We start from the raw sequence: 16,613 nt of genomic DNA, 5'->3' as shown, positions 1-16,613 counted from the left end.
CGGAGTTGCAGGATACAGGAAGTCGGCTCCGGTCTCTCCGGCTCGCTTGAGCGGAGCGGAGGAGTTGTAGTTTCGTAGCATTTATTCAGCAACAAATAAGCTGAACACACACTGCTACACCTACGTTCACAGCTAGAACGCCACCAACAACCTCACACTCACCACCAATACACACAAGGACACTTGTTAAAGTTACGTTGCGCTGACAGACTGTATGTGTGTGGCGGCGGCGAGCAAGAAGCCTCCGGCAATGCTAGAGCTGCTGACGTAGCACAAATACACACACTGTTTATCAGGCAATCGCTATCGTTAATCCGAGCAGACAGAGTGTCGTTACGCCGGGCCGACACACAGCGGACGCGAGGCACAAATCTTGTCGGTTAACGGTTAATAATCGGTTAACGAGGGTCGGTTATCGGTTAAGAACATTTTTCAAAATGAGCATCCCTAGTTCATACCACTGTAGCGATGTGTGACTTTCTAGATAGAGTGAATACAGCCGGGTAATGTTATGTACCTAGACATGACGACGTATTTGGGACTTCCACAACGTGTACAAAACAGCAATAGTGGTTATGTTGGCCATGGTTGATGAAACGTTGTTGGTATCTACATGGAGGTAAAGCCCTCCTCCTCACATCCTCTTGCACGTCTCGCACGAGTGATGTGAATGAACACAAATTTCAAAAGACCTGTTCCTATACAGCATTTGGGATTAACAATTGCTCTCCCCGGTACTAAAAGTTCCCCATACTTGTTTCCTTGGTACTAAAGTAGATTACAGTGCAGAAGTCAGACATGCTTTAGTGCAGCTTTAGATACGCTGTCGTCATAAATAAGCGTCTGAGTTTGACTCTAGTGACTCTGGTGTACTTGTGCAGCACATTAGTGACTGTGTGTGTGAGGGATGTGGTGATGGCGGTGCAGATGATGTGTGAAGTTGATGGATTTCCTGCAGATGGACAGCGACTGTACGATGTAATGTTTGCCACATTGTACACATGTTCAGCTTCCATTGTTAATCACACAAATGAGCCAAATTTCATTCATCTCAACTGACAGAACATCTCATTTATGTATCCCCAACCTGCTTTTATCAGACATAAAAGGATAATGATCAGTTGCAGACACCCATGTCCTTCCTCTCATCTGCAGAGAAAGATGGTGTGCTGTGCTGCCTCAGTGACGGATCTATCTATCTACATGATGTATTTATTTTAGGCTGGGTGTACACTTTATGTCCTCTATGCAGAAGAGCCAGTGTTGACAGTTATTGATGGCCAGCCGGCTCATCTGCACATCAGAGGGAATAATCGACCTCTCTGTCTGTTCCCAGTTGAATGTGGTGCAGTTGGTGTATGTTAGTGCTGCCGTGTTTCACTCCACTGAGCCATATTTACTGTTGTACCAAAGTATTTTTAAAAATAGCAGTTTGTCTGTGCTAAATGTTTTAAATTAGCCTCAGATAAGGGAGCTTTTTTTTTAGATCATTCAGCATTTCTTTATAGACTGACCACAGAGATTTTTATTAGACTATTCTGGATGAAAAACTACGTCACAGGAGTGAGAACGATCGCTTCATGCTCCCACACATTTTCCATATGTCTTTGTCCAAGTGGAGACCGCAGAGTTCCTGCAGCTGTGTGCATGAAAGCGCTGAGTAGCTGCTAACTAAGGCCAGACTGAGTAGCCTCTGTGAAGATCAGCCATCTCCCACAGTGGGGGGGAAATGTCAGCTGGATGGAATGAAGCAGGCCTGGAAACCGGGGAGGCCCTGCAGCTCAGCAGAGAGTACCAGTGTTATAACCTACCCCATACTGTTTTCAGCTGTATGACATAGCCTTGGAAGTGTTTGGAACCACGATATTAAGCTACCAACACAGTAGAATCAGCAAAGCATGAAGAAACTGAAGAGAAAGATTTCTGTTGACCACCAGAAAGATGTCCCCCCTTGTAATTTTAGTTATTCTCGTTTGTAAGATACATTGTGTACATCATTTTATAGGCCGTCCAGTACTGGATTTTTTAGGCTGATACTGATATCAATATTTGGCAGTTTAAAAAATCACTCACTCACTCACTCATCTTCAACCTCTTATCCGGGGTTGGGTTGCGGGGGCAACAGCTCCAGCAGGGGACCCTAAACTTTCCTTTCCCTGGCCACATTAACCAGCTCTGACTGGGGGATCCCGAGGCGTTCCCAGACCAGTGTGGAGATATAATCTCTCCACCTAGTCCTGAGTCTTCCCCGTGGCTTCCTCCGAGTAGCGGCTCTACTCCGATTCCCTCACGGATGACTGAGCTTCTCGCCCTATCTCTAAGGGAGACGCCAGCCACCCTCCTAAGAAAACCCATTTTGGCCGCTTGTACCCACGATTGTACCAGCCCTCATGACCATAGGTGAGAATAGGAACGAAGATTGACAGGGAGATCGAGAGCTTTGCCTTCCGGCTCAGCTCTCTTTTCGTCACAACGGTGCGGTAAAGCGAATGCAATACCGCCCCCCCGCTGCTCCGATTCTCCGACCAATCTCACGTTGTATTGTGTGTTTTTTTGAGTGAAGGAAATTCTATGTTTTCACACAAGTCATAGGTCAAAGGTCGAAGGCAGGTAAAGGCACTATGATTAAGGTCAGGGTATAGTCACTTTTGAGTATTTGAATATTTAACAAATACTGCGATATTTCCCCAACCTTAACCAAGAGCTACAGGTGCCTAAACATAACCATAAAAAATGTTGATTATGCTTTCGTTGCTACAAGGGATTTTGTACTGCAAGAGCACATATTGTAGGAAATAAAATTTCAGTATAAAAGTATAGTTTATGCCCTGTATATGAACATTTTACAATTTGACAGATACATTTATTATGTATGTTACATTGGTTTCAATCAGTTGTATTGTCATGGCACACATTCTGTAGCCTTTACATTCATTTTATGTAGTACCACCTTGTGGCAGTTTGTTGTAACTGTAAAGTGTTTTCTCAGTGGTCAGTTCAGATCATGTGATCAAAGGTTAAAGGTCAACCAGGAAATGCTGTAGTGTGTAAGAATTTCTCCATGCGGTCAGACCGAAGGCTTCTTTCCCTTTTTCCCTTACGTTTGTGCCTTGGAGAGCCTTTGCTTGTAAGTGTTGCTACTTTTTCTGTGTTTTATGTTAATGTGCATATAAATAATTTGGACTTCATATGTTTGGATTAAAAACAAAGTAATTTGTGATAATTTCATTTGCTAAGGTTAAAAATGCTAAGCTAAGCCAAAATGTAGCTTCTTGTCATAGTGTGTGCATGGAGGCTATTTATAAGCAATGTGAATTCATTTGTGCTGTATTTTGAGAACAGTTTGTAACAAAGCATTGTATATTTGTATTGTTTCAGTTTTACAAAAAAGAAAGAAGAAGAGAAAAGAGGACTCAGTAAAACACTTGAACTTTACTCCTGTCTTCGACTTCTCTGAATCCTTATTGTTAGCTATCTGTCAGTTTTTGCGTAAGTGCAACACGCATCAGGGACAGAATAGTAAAAAAGCAGCCTCACAGCGGGTACTACAGTACAAGGAAAGCAGCTTCACCTCAAGCATCCCTCGCTCATCATCACGCTTCATACGCCCAGACGGCATCAGCATACATGATGGCAGAGAAAGCACTTGAGATTGAAGATGCAACGGAGCAAAGCCAAGCAATGGAGACAAGATCCATAGCCTCCATTTCGACAAGTGGATCGAGAAGCTCGTCAGCTAGCGTAGCCGCTGCCAAGGCTCGTGCCAAGCTGGAGGCCACCCGAGCCAAGGCGGAATTTCTCAAGAAGGAATCTGAAGTTATGATTGAAAAGGCTCTATTGAAGGCTCAATTGAAAGTGACAGAAGCTCGTATGGAAGCCACTCTAGCAGCTTTAAAACATGAAAGTGAGTTAGCTGCAGCCATCGCTGAGACGAAGGTGCTGGAAGCAGCAGCAGAAAGTGAGCGTGGGGACAAAAACTCAGATGTAAGAGAGGCCTCTGAACGCACTCGCAACTACATCCTGTGTCAGTCCCAGCTAGAGTCGATATCTCCTGTAGGGGTGGAGCCATATCAACCACCTCTAGAGCCCATCATCCATGAATTCAGATCTGAGACACCATTGAGGCAGCTTCACTCTACAGCTCGAAATGTCAGAGCTCCTCGTGAAAAGTTTGGCGACGATGATATAACACAGCAGCCTCAGAGGCCAACACCAGTTAATCATCACAACCCCTCAGCATCGCCATTCACGCCCTCACCTATTAAGAATACGCCACAGCCACCGCTCAACAAAGATAACGACATGAGTGATGTCGCTAGGTACTTAGCACGCCGTGAACTCATTAACTCAGGACTCACCAAGTTTGACGATCGTCCCGAGAACTATTGGGCGTGGAAGTCATCTTTCATAAACGCCATACAGGGATTGCACCTATCAGCTAGTGAGCAGCTAGACCTTCTGTCAAAATGGTTGGGAGAACAGTCTGCCCATCATATGAGGAGGATTCGAGCCGTGCACGTAGGTAACCCCGTAACAGGCTTAAGAAAGGCCTGGGAGCGCATAGAAGACTGCTATGGCTCTCCGGAGGTTGTTGAAAAGTCTTTCTTCGACAGGATTGACAACTTTCCAAAGATTAATATCAAAGACAATGTAAAACTGCGGGAGCTTGGAGATCTCCTACAGGAGGTGGAGTGCGCTAAATGTGAAGGTTATTTAGCTGGACTTACCTATCTCGACACCGCGCGTGGTGTAGCACCCATAGTAGACAAGTTACCTTATAGTCTTCAGGAGAAGTGGATGGCTCAAGGTTCCCACTACAAAGCTGTACACCATGTTGCCTTTCCTCCATTCACGTTCTTCTGTGACTTCATCTGCAGAGAGGCACGGACACGCAATGATCCAAGCTTTGCCTTTTCATCAGCAAACCACAGTTCGTCGAAACTAGAGCAGCCAGCCAAATGGCAAGGGAAAAGCTCAGTCTACACCCACAAGACAGAGGTTTTGCCAGATACTGTGAGTCAGACCAGCAGTTCGAATAGTGATTTGGATGATGTTGATAAGAAATGCCCACTTCATAATAAGCCCCATCCTCTCAAACGCTGCAGGGGGTTTAGAAGCAAGCCTCTAGAGGAGCGTAAGACTTTCATAAAAGAAAACGGCATATGCTTCAGATGCTGTGCTACAACCACTCATCTGGCCAGGAACTGCAAAGCAGCCATCAAATGTCAGGAATGTGACAGCGATGCTCACATTGCAGCTCTCCATCCAGGACCACCTCCTTGGATCTCAACTGAGCATGGCGGGGAGAGAGAAGCTGAACCACTTCAACCCGCTGTCACTTCGAAGTGCACCGACGTCTGCGGAGATGGTAGAAGTGCAAAGTCCTGCTCGAAGATCTGCCTAGCTAAGGTTTACCCAGAGGGCCGCCCAGAGAAGGCAATCAAGCTCTATGTAATCTTAGATGATCAGAGCAACAGATCGCTTGCCAGAACTGAGTTCTTTGACCTGATGCATGTCAAGGGAGCAAATTCGACATACACCCTACGCACTTGTGCAGGTGTGACAGAGACCGCAGGGAGGAGGGCCACAGGTTTCATTGTGGAGTCCTTAGATGGAGCGACGAAGGTGAAACTGCCAACTTTGATCGAATGCAACAATATGCCAGACGACAGGGCTGAAATACCAACTCCTGAGGCAGCGCAGTGGCATATTCACCTAAGGCCCATTTCTCATCGCATTCCTCCACTGGATCCGGAAGCTCAGATTCTTCTTCTCCTGGGTCGTGACATCCTCCAGGTCCACAAAGTGCGCGAACAACGGAATGGACCCACCAACGCACAGAGACTCGACCTTGGCTGGGTCGTGGTAGGAGATGTCTGCCTAGGATCAGTGCACAGGCCAGTAGCCGTAAGTACTTACCGCACCCATGTACTTGACAATGGACGTCCTACCCTTCTTCCTCCATGTCCTAACCGGTTCAGTGTCAAGGAGAAGTTCAGTGTCAAGCCTCCACCTGAAGTTTCTCTATTGTGCGACACTCTCATCTTCGATGACTGTGCCATAGGAAGCACCATCTTCGACAGGTCAGAGAATGACGACAAAATCGGACTATCTATCGAAGACAGACTCTTTTTGGAAATCATGGATAGAGAGATGTCCATGGACGACAGCAACAGTTGGGTGGCACCGCTCCCATTCAGAACACCACGCCAGCGGCTCCCCAACAATAAAGACCAGGCAGTAACACGCCTAAATTCTCTTCTACGCACACTGGAGAAGAAACCCGAGATGAAGACTCACCTTGTCGCCTTCATACAGAACATTTTTGATCGTGACCACGCTGAGGTAGCCCCTCCCCTGCAAGAAGGCCAGGAGTGTTGGTACTTGCCTATCTTCGGGGTGTACCATCCACAGAAGCCAGGTCAGATCAGAGCTGTCTTCGACTCCAGCGCGCAAAAGCAAGGCATCTCTCTGAACGATGTTCTCCTCTCTGGTCCAGACTTAAACAACAGTCTACTCGGAGTTCTACTGCGTTTCAGACGGGAACAAGTGGCCGTGACTGCAGACATCGAGCAGATGTTCCACAGTTTCATCGTAAGGGAGGACAGCAGGGATTTTCTTCGTTTTCTCTGGTTCAAGGACAACGACACTAGCAAAGAGGTCATCGAATACCGCATGAGAGTGCACGTGTTTGGGAACAGCCCGTCTCCTGCTGTAGCCATTCATGGTCTCCGACGCGCAGCTGCCCACAGTGAAGAGGAGTGTGGATCCGATGCCAAGCGCTTTGTTGAGAGACAGTTTTATGTCGACGACGGACTTATGTCAATGCCCACAGCCGCTGAAGCCATCGACCTGTTAGCGCGGACACAGGAGATGCTTGCCACCTCAAATCTGAGACTTCACAAGTTTGCTTCTAACAGCAAGGAAGTAATGGATGCGTTCCCCACTGAGGATCGCGCAAAGCAACTCAAGGACCTTGACCTCGATGTTGATCCTATTCCCGTCCAACGTAGCCTCGGACTAAGCTGGGATCTGAAAAGGGACGTATTTATCTTCCGTGTAGCTGACACCAGGAAGCCTTTTACACGGCGAGGGATACTCGCTACAGTCAACAGTCTCTTCGACCCACTTGGGTTTGCCGCACCTATCACCATCCAGGGAAAGTTCCTGCTAAGAGAATTAGCAAGTGAGGCTCTTGACTGGGATTCCCCTCTCCCTGAAGGTAAGGAAGAGGAATGGAACACCTGGAGAAAATCACTGCATGATCTTGAGCAGCTGGAGATTCCCAGACCATATGCTGCCACCACCCTTTCTACAGCTCTGAGAAAGAAAGGAACTCCACATTTTCTCAGATGCTTCTGTCAAAGCGATTGGTGCAGTTGCATACCTCCGTGTCATCGACAGAGACGGAGCATGTCACACTGGATTTGTCCTTGGTAAGGCGAAGCTAGCTCCACAAGCTGCTCATACCATTCCCAGGCTGGAACTGGGAGCTGCCGTTCTAGCCGCGGAGATAGCTGAGATCATCACAAGTGAACTGGACTTCACCCTAGATGCCGTGGAGTTCTACTCAGATAGCAGAGTTGTCCTGGGATATATCTACAACCAGACAAGACGTTTTTATGTGTATGTCAGTAACAGGGTACAGCAAATCAGGAAGGTCTCGAGCCCAGCACAATGGCATTATGTCTCTACAAGCCATAACCCTGCAGACCACGCGACTCGCTCTGTACCAGCAGCTCTGTTGAGCAGTACCACCTGGCTCACAGGACCTGCTTCCCTGTCGCATACCAAACAAGAACCATATCCGGAAGAGGACAGGTTCGACCTCATTGATCCAGATATAGATGTGGAAGTTCGTTCTCTCGCCACCACTGTATCTACTGAGAGCTCCTATCTAGGATCCCAGCGCTTCGAGCGATTCTCTTCATGGAGATCACTAGTGAGAGCCATAGCTTCACTCATACATATCGTCCAGTCTTATAAAGAGACAGATGGCCATGACAGAACCTGCAAAACATGGCACCACTGCACACAACCTCGCACGGTGGAGGAACTGTTACAAGCAGAAGCAGTCATATTAAAGAGCGTGCAGGGTAAGGCTTACAAAGAAGAGCTTGCCTGCTTTGCTAATGGAAAAGACATTCCAAGAAACAGTGCTCTGAAGAAACTGAACCCTTACCTGGATGAAGGAGGCCTCCTCAGGATAGGAGGCCGGCTCAAACATGCTGATCTGGACTATAAAGAGAAGTACCCTTTGATTGTTCCAGGCTGCAGCCATGTCGCAAAACTGCTAGTGCAACACTACCATGACCGAGTTAAACATCAGGGTCGTGTGTTCACTGAAGCCGCTGTTCGCACTGCAGGATACTGGATTGTTGGTGTCAGAAAGCGTATCAACAGCATCCTTCACAAATGTGTGACATGCAGCAAGCTTCGTGGGAAGGTAACCGAACAGAAGATGGCTGACTTACCCATCGATCGCCTCAGCACTGAACCACCGTTCACATATGTTGGGCTGGACACGTTTGGTCCTTGGACAGTTGTCGCACGACGTACGCGAGGAGGGCAGGCACAAAACAAGAGGTGGGCCATTCTCTTCACCTGCATGAGTACTCGTGCTATACACATCGAGCTGATTGACTGCATGGATTCATCAACTTTCATAAATGCCTTGAGAAGGTTTTTTGCTCTGCGAGGACCTGCCAAGCAGATTCGCTCAGATTGTGGGACCAACTTCATAGGGGCCTGTAAAGAGCTGGAAATCCTGCTGGCTGATCCGAGTGAACCCAGAGTGAGGAAGTATCTTAGTGAAGAGGGCTGTTCATGGCTCTTCAATCCGCCTCATGCATCTCACATGGGAGGAGCCTGGGAGCGGATGATAGGTGTCTCCAGACGCATACTAGATTCCATGTTGCAGCAGACCAGCTCCTCTCGCTTGACACATGATGTGCTGTCTACCCTGATGGCCGAAATCACAGGTATCGTCAATTCAAGACCCCTTACTCCGATCTCAACGGACCCAGACTCACCTTTCTTGTTGACACCAGCTATGATCCTCACTCAAAAGGCCTGCACTCTCCTCCCTCCACCAGGCGATTTCAAGGAATCTGACCTCCACAGACAACAATGGAGGCAGGTGCAGCATCTTGCCAACACCTTCTGGAGTAGATGGAGGCGCGAATACCTGGCAACACTTCAGAGTCGAAGTAAATGGCAAGAGGAACGACAAAACCTGAAGGAGGGTGATGTGGTCCTTCTTAAAGATGCTCAAGCCAAGCGCAACGAATGGCCTATGGCCCTTGTGACCAAAGCAATAGCCTGCAGTGATGGAAGAGTCAGAAAGGTCGAGCTAAGGGTCGCAAGACATGGGACAATCAAAACTTTCCTCAGACCCATTTCAGAAACAGTTCTTATGTCGACCAAGGACTGATACTTTTAAGTATTTACTGTGGACATTCCCTATAATTTCAGTTAGTTACATAGTGGTATCTAATTATATACCAGACGGGGAGTGTCATGGCACACATTCTGTAGCCTTTACATTCATTTTATATAGTACCACCTTGTGGCAGTTTGTTGTAACTGTAAAGTGTTTTCTCAGTGGTCAGTTCAGATCATGTGATCAAAGGTTAAAGGTCAACCAGGAAATGCTGTAGTGTGTAAGAATTTCTCCATGCGGTCAGACCGAAGGCTTTTTTCCCTTTTTCCCTTACGTTTGTGCCTTGGAGAGCCTTTGCTTGTAAGTGTTGCTACTTTTTCTGTGTTTTATGTTAATGTGCATATAAATAATTTGGACTTCATATGTTTGGATTAAAAACAAAGTAATTTGTGATAATTTCATTTGCTAAGGTTAAAAATGCTAAGCTAAGCCAAAATGTAGCTTCTTGTCATAGTGTGTGCATGGAGGCTATTTATAAGCAATGTGAATTCATTTGTGCTGTATTTTGAGAACAGTTTGTAACAAAGCATTGTATATTTGTATTGTTTCAGTTTTACAAAAAAGAAAGAAGAAGAGAAAAGAGGACTCAGTAAAACACTTGAACTTTACTCCTGTCTTCGACTTCTCTGAATCCTTATTGTTAGCTATCTGTCAGTTTTTGCGTAAGTGCAACACGCATCAGGGACAGAATATGTATACACATAGTTTCTGGGACACAGGGCTGTGCTATACACTAGCATATTATAAGGATATCAGGATATTTCCTGATTTACTACAACAAAATTGAACAGTTCTACCTGAAGTGTACTGTATACTGTTTGGTTTGGGACTTACCAGGTAGGTGAGGGGTAGAAAGATGATTGATGCTTGAAAACAATTCGGTTACACACTACTTTTTTCTAATATTTTGTTATAGTGAAATACTAGATAGTGTTATCTCTTCAGGACTCTAAACTATTGAAACTAAACTGGCTGACAACTCACAGACATATGAAGCCTGCAACAAGGGTAGACATTGCTTTGCTTTAAAGCGGAACAGCCAAAAGCCAAAAAGGTAATGAAGCACTTGTTTAAATGCATTCAGAGATATTTAAATGCTGCTCAAACAGACTGTTATTTAAAAGTTAGAAGCTGGATTTGTTCCCGAGAAATATTCCAAACAGAAACACAGAGACGTAGCAGGACTGCAGTTGGCATGAATGTCATCAACACCCGGGAGAGGATTACAGTCTAATGCACTGATGTAAACACCAATAGAGACGTTCAACATGATATCTGAGTCGACACATTCACAGCTTCTTTCTGCTGATGGATTGTGGGACAATGTGTATCGCTTGCTTTGAACGCCTAAGAAGATTTGTTGAGGGAAAAATGGACATGGTCTTCTTGAGTTGGCAAGCTCAAGACAACAGTACTGTGCACATAGAATTGAGATCTTCAGCAAAATAAATCATAGAGGAGCTATGAAATGATGTACTTTGTCATTGTTTGCTGCAAAGGTTATAGGTTAGGTTATTTATAGTCAAAAGTAAGGGGTTCATTTAAAACTTCTGACTGAGGCAGATTATATCAGGACACCCTTTGTGTGATTAATAACCCCTGAACATCTTCACTTTACAACACTGAGTTCACTGAGGCACGCAGCACTGACAAAGGCTCTCCTAATGCAGTCAGTGCATGTCTTTATATTTCTTTGTCTGTTTTAATTGACAATGATAATTTCTCCTCCACCTCAATAAAACCATTAACTCAACAAATTGGATTGTGCCGACTACAACGCCGGACATGCGTTCCTTTTGTAGTTTTGTTGCTGGGGCAGTGTTTTGAATCTGTTCATGTGTTCAAGGTTATCTGAACAATTTGATGTGGAATTGCTAATCTAATATGAATTAAGATAATATATTTATGTATTAGGATGGCATTCGATCCACTACTTTGTTCTAGACTGAAATATCTCAACCACTTTTTTGATGGATTGTCATGAGGTTTTGTACAAACATTCATGTTCCCCCGAGGATGAAGCATACTGATTGTAATGATCCCCTGAGGTTTTCCTCTAGCGCCACCATGAGGTTGACATTTGTTGTTTTTAAGTGAAATGTCTCAAAAACCGGACGAATGCCATGAAATTAGGTGTACACACTCCTGTTCCCCTAGTGTAAATACCTTGGCGATCCCTTAACATGTTATCTAATGCCATCATCAGGTCAACGTTCACTTTGTCCAATACTTTGGTTTGTGACCAAATACCTTCTAAACTAGAAAAGTGCAATCAGCAGAGTGCAGATCTACACCAGGTGCGTCTCCCAAACAAAGAAGAGCTGAATCTCAATCAGTTGTCCCTCCCACAGTCAAGATGGCAGCGGAGATATCAAAAATAGGGAATTATTCATCTTGTATCGTGCCTAACTTTAGTGGATCATAACATATCAGGTATGGAATTAATCTGCAGATGGTTCAAAAATGAGACCAAACCTAGGTTTGAAAAACTGACATCCATAGAAGCTTCTATGGATGTCAGTTTTTGAGCCTTGACCAAGGCCAAAATGTGTCAAGTCAATTTTATTTGTATAGCCCAAAATCACAAATTAGCCTCAGGGGGCTTTACAATCTGTACAGATGTGGCCTGCAACAGACTAGTTAAAGGTCACCTATTATGCAAAATGCACTTTTCCATGTCTTTTAAACATCAATATCTGTCCCCAGTGTGTCTATAGATACCATAGTATCATAGAAGACCAACCTCTCCCTTTTTCTCCTGCTCCATCTCTCAGAAAATGGGTCTGAAAAAACGCTGAGCAGCACTTCCTTAAACTGGTGATGTCACTAACATTTTTCAGGCCATATAAGGGTTTCCTGGTGGAACGTTAGAAATGGGTAGAAAAACCTCCAGCTAGGTGACCCCGCCCACAGAGTGTCTCTCTCTCCGTCCGCCTCGTAACTATGATCAAAGTATGCTCCTACTTCTGTTAGTCTGCAAGAACCAGCAGAAAAGTCTTCATGTACTCCCATCATCTAAATATAACATGTTCTTTCACAAAGGCTTTATGTAATTACACTGTTTCAACAGCTGATATGAAACATTAATTTGATGTCATGCATGTAGAAGGGTACAGGTAGTCGTGACTGTAAGCAACACAACACATCTCTGTTTCACAGTCAAACTTTATTTGAGTAGACAGATGACAATATTAACTATAAACAGCATTTTTAATTCCACCTTCAGTTATGTTGACATGGTACAGGAGAAAGTATATTTCAGCTACGGTAAGCTACGGTGCGTTAGCTCCGGTAAGCTCCGGTGAGTGTAACGTTAACCGGTCTGTAGTCATGGTAACACAGAGACAGCTCAGAAATAATGAACTGACTACTGTTTCACATCTTCTATTTTCCACACTGATGTTCGCTGTGTTTACACACCGTCTCATGTAGCTACATGCTAACATGTTAGCTCTGTAATGTAGCTACATGTTAACATGTTACCTCTGTATCTCCCATCTGCTCACAGCTAATGTTTTCTCCTCCTCTGGGATGATTCTGTCGGTCATTTCTCACAGATGGACCTGTAAAGACAAACGTAAAACAGAGTGTATGTTTACAGAGTTTATGCAGAACGTAAATACTGAGCTATCTAACAGAGCTATGAAGTATCATATTTACCTGAGCAAAACCGCCGTCAGGAAAACCTGTAATCTTGACCGCAGATGTTGTTCATTTCTTGCCAATTTCGGATCAGATTCCTCCGGTAACGTGCGCTGGGTGAAGTTTCTGGTTTATACACTTTTAAGTAGTTTATATGTGAAACTTCCTGCTGCCTGCTCTCTCTCGAGCTGCAAGGCGGGGAAGAAAGTGACGCTGTGTTGAGGGCGTTTGATTGACAGCAGAGACCAGGAAACGCTGACCAATCAGAGCAGACTGGGAGGAGACTGGCTCTGAACCAGTGGTTTTCAGACATAGGGTGAAAGAGGCTCTATGCAGGCAGACCGAGGCAGACAGTATGAGAAGAATAAAGTTGTTTTTTTTAACATTACAGCATATAAATATGTTCTAGTACAACATTAAAATATATAATATAAAATAAATACAAAATAAGTTGTAAAAAATACATCTATTAACCTGGAAATGAGCATAATATGAGACCTTTAAGGCTTGCTTTTAGCCTAGGAGATTGCTGGAGATGTCTTTTGCTACTGAAGCAGTTGTCGATCACTTTACTGGCCAGTTAAGAGTCAGCAGTCAGTGACGGTATAAAACAGTCAATCAAATTCTAAATTGTAAATCACAGCAACCATGAGAGATCCTTGAGCATACAGTCATAAATGAACACAAAATATATTAGGCTGATTGGTCCAGTATGTAAGATTAGCCTTGGACAGACAGACAGATACACACATGACCAAAGCCTGATCTCACGCCTGGCGAAGATAACTAATGACATTCCCATCAGCCTCAGTTGTACTTTGTGTTTATTGTAAATCAGCAAATGTTAGCATGCTAAAAGTAAGATGGTGAACATAATAAATATACCTGCTAAACATGATCATTTTTAGCCAGTATAAATATGCCATCCCTTAACAGTTCATTAAACTAAATGTTTAGTATTAGGAGACTAAAAGTCATTTTAGTTCATGAAAAGACAAAAAATAATCTTGAGTTTCTTGAGGAAGAAATTGAGTTTCTCAAAAACAATTCAATTGAATAACCTGCGAATTGAATTAATTGTATTCCTTAGTTGGTGTTAAGGTTAAAGTACTGCTACAGAATATTTTCATTATCAATTAATCTGCTGATTGTTTTCTCTATTAATTAATTTATTAGTCAATAAAAAGTTACAAAATAGTGAAAAATGTCCAAGATAACATATTCAAGTTGATTCTTCTGTCCAAATTCAGAGATAATCAATTAATTGTCACATAGTGGATAATACTCCCAGTTGAGAAGCTGGGATAGAGGAATTATTTGACTTAAACAATTAATTGACTGTCAAGATATTTGAAGATATTCTACTTAATATCATATGACACTTAAAAAAGCCAGAAATTATTCACATTTGAGAAGATGGTGTTGTTTTGGTATTTGGTATTTGGTAATTGGTTCATGCTAATTTTAGTATAAACATGCCATCCCTCAATGTAGTATGCTAGCATGCCGACATTAGCATTTAACTCAAAGCACCACTGTGCAGCCTCATCAAACTGCTAGTGTGGCTGACCCTTGGTCTTGTTCTAATGAAAGTGCTGCTTTAAATTTAAATACAAATTACAAATGTATAATCCCTGCAAAAGTGTCCATATTAGTGTGATAGAGTTGAGTCAAGCCCCACTAAATACAACCTTAATATGAACTATATGTGCCTGCGTTATGAACGATGAAAGCAGCCCTGTAATCCTTCTCATCACTATGACATTAACTGCAGTGACGAATGACTGATCACTGATCTCATTAAGGATATTGCGCCCTGTGGTTGATTAAGCTCCAACTCAACCCGGCCAAACACAGCTGTTAACAAAGGGTCACATTCAGTACAGATCATTCACCAGTGTCACTGTAATCCTTAAACTAATGCCTGTGAGTGCGGATCTTCTAATCTGTAAAGCGCACGAGCTCATTAGAGCTACCACACTGAGACGACGAACAAAGGGATCGTCATGCACAGTTTGCCGTCTGTGAAGTTGCTCTTTAGTAGTAACTGTAATCAGAGGCTCTCAGCAGATGTGCTGGCATCCTCCGGAGCGACCTGAGAGGGATTTGTGATGCCTTCAGAGCCATATTAGTTCATGTTTGTGTAAGCTGTGACATCTCTGGTCTGCTCAGTGTCTGCACATAGCCTGTAGCTGACTCAGAGTCAGACTGATGAGGATGTAACACCGCATGATGAGGATGCACGGCTCTCCATCTTTCTGACTTTTTACTTGTCTCTGTCAATATTTTGTCATTTGAGAGTATTTAATTCATTCTGGAGTTAAATAATGTAGTTGAACAATCATTATCTCCCCTTACGTCACCCTCCACGACCAGCAAACAAGCTGTTTGTTGGCAGATACAGTTTCTTACAAGTGTCTTGCATATGTCACAAGTTTACAAGACTAATAGTTGGTCATTAAAACTAATGAGGTCATCTAACAAGTAGCTTCTGGCTTTGTTGCCGTGTTTATGAGTTACTGTCAGTTGGTCGATAATAAATCAACTGGCCCGCGCTGGAAAATCCTCACAATGTAAAAGTCTATGGTACGATATGATCTTGGTCTTGGACCGGATTATTAAGTCATATTCGGTTTATCTAGGTTAAGGTTTAAGTCTTAGTAGTATTCACCCTCTTGAAAGTTTTCATGTTTTATTGTTTAGTTTTATTCATTTTGAATATACTGTATATACTAGCTATAATTAATGCATTTTTTACTCTGATCAGCAGAAAATTACCCTTAAATATCAAAGTGAAAACAGATCTCTTCATAATGATGCAAATGTGTCGTTTTATTGATTGTAGTATAAATACACCTGTATCTGGAAGGTCCACATTTTTAAAAGAACAAGCCAGGGGATGATACAGGAACATTTCTAACATGACTGAACATCCCTCAAAGTACAATTAATTATTAGGAAAGTGTAACTGTAAACCATGCAAGGAGACTGTAAGTCCTTCCTTCACTAAAGGCCACTGGACAGTTTTCAGCTACTTTTACAACACAAAACATTGAAAGCTAATCTCCATGTCAGACTGTTCCCCATTCCTTCTTTCCCTTAGTTTTCTACTCTTTAACTAGAAAAGATCAAACAGTAGATACACCTCCTACTTTAAAGCCTCTTGCAAAAACACCCAGTAATTTGAAGGCTTCATAATTAAACATTATGTCAGTAGCCATGTAAATATTTCACCGTAATCCATGTCTACATGAAAACATGACTCTTTCATTGTACAAGTCTTTTTTTGGAAATGTAATTATATAAACTATATACCAGTCATATGGCAATTTATTATTTTGGCATTTTCCAAGTTGTTACATATAAACATATTATGTTGTACATATTAATATGATTGTTTGGCACATGTTTTGTCAGGTTTTTCCATAAATGAAAAAACGTAACGGTAAAGTTTTGTAATTTCTATTCATGTTTGAAAAGATAAATCATTTACTGACCTCATAGTTCATTTTAGGTGAGCAGTTGGGCC

Source organism: Sebastes fasciatus, chromosome 19, assembly GCF_043250625.1.
Source record: "Sebastes fasciatus isolate fSebFas1 chromosome 19, fSebFas1.pri, whole genome shotgun sequence".
NCBI lineage: Eukaryota > Metazoa > Chordata > Actinopteri > Perciformes > Sebastidae > Sebastes > Sebastes fasciatus.
This window is presented reverse-complemented; position numbering follows the sequence as displayed.